The sequence below is a fragment of the Limulus polyphemus genome, unplaced genomic scaffold (genome assembly GCF_000517525.1).
Source record: "Limulus polyphemus unplaced genomic scaffold, Limulus_polyphemus-2.1.2 Scaffold1601, whole genome shotgun sequence".
NCBI classification, from domain to species: domain Eukaryota; kingdom Metazoa; phylum Arthropoda; class Merostomata; order Xiphosura; family Limulidae; genus Limulus; species Limulus polyphemus.
The window spans coordinates 256,576-258,062 of record NW_013667211.1 but is presented as its reverse complement, the minus strand read 5'-3'; positions in this window follow the sequence as shown (position 1 = coordinate 258,062).

The window sequence follows — 1,487 nt, the reverse complement described above, 5'->3', positions numbered from 1 at the left end:
GCACTGGTCTCTGTCTTCTTGGCTTCTGCTTCATGTGGAGTTCATCTGCTTCATCAGTAAATGCCCCATCATCGGTAACAGTCACATTAGTGGTAGTAACTTCACCAAGAGCTTCACCATTTCCCTTCTCAAAACTGAGTAGAGTTTCTTCTTCGGCGGTGGCTTCTTCAGGTGGCACATCTTCAGCAGCATCATTTGTTCTGTTTTCCACTTCATCCCAACTGAAATGTCCTGGACCGTGATAATGCCATAGCCTGTTGGCATGTGCCACTTTTGGCTTACCTTGCAGACCACATTTTATCCGGAAAGTCACGTCTGAGAGACGATCCACTATGTCATATGGGCCTTCCCATAGAGAAGACAAATTAGGAGACTTCCCTTTGGTCTTCCTGGCATTATACAACCATACCTTGTGTCCTGGTACAAAGCTAAATTCAGTAGATCTCTTATCATAAGTTAACTTCATCGAATCAGCAGACGTTTTCAAGTTTGAATGCACTTGATGGTGGATATCATCCATCCTTTCCGATAACACTTTCACAAACTCTGACACATTCACAGGCAACTCTTCATAAGGTGGACGTCCCTTATGCTTGTGTCTCCTTTTTGCACTACATGTACTGCATGTCCTGCACCATTCTTCCACATCTCGCCTCATACCTATCCAGTAAAATCTTTGGCGTAGGTGACTCAATGTCTTCTTAATTCCGAGATGTCCTCCTGTTAAACTATCATGGGATTGACGTGGCACAACTTCCCGTAACTTCCTCGGTATAACTGTTTGCCAAGTCGTCACTTTCCCATCTGTAGTTTCCCATCTCCGGACAAGAATACCATTTTCAAGCTTCAACTCCTTCCATTGCACCCAATAGTGCTTTATCACAGGGCTTAGACTAGACACCTTCTCCCAAACAGGGCGCAAAACACTTGCTTTTAGAAAATCAATCATTGGCTTCAAATCTTGATCTTTCTCCTGCTCTGCTTTAATATCGATACCTGGTTCCACTTCGTCATCATCAACTTCTTCAGTCACTTTGACTTCACCCTGATGGCACCTAATTATTTCAACCTCTCTTTTAACAGTTACCGGAACTTGGCCTTCGTTATTCCCAAACATCATTTTATCAAAATCAATTACAAACTTCCTCGGTCGTAGATAGTCCAATCCTAATATGCATTCGTCTTCAATGTCAGCTAAGTATACTTTCTGTCTGTCCTTTATGCCCATGAGCTCAATAGTTACCCACACTGGTCCCCACAATCTTGTAGAATGTCGTGTCACACCATAAAGCTTCTGTATGGCTTCTGGTACTCCTGCATGATTTAACACCTTGATGCTTACAAGGGTTTGCTGAGACGCAGAGTCTATGACAAGGTTGCACCTTTGGCCATCCAGCTTTCCTGTCACAAAGACACTGTGTGCTTGGCATTTTACACCTAGCTGTTGGGAGTTTCATGATGAGGGTTGGTGGGCGTCGCTCAACACC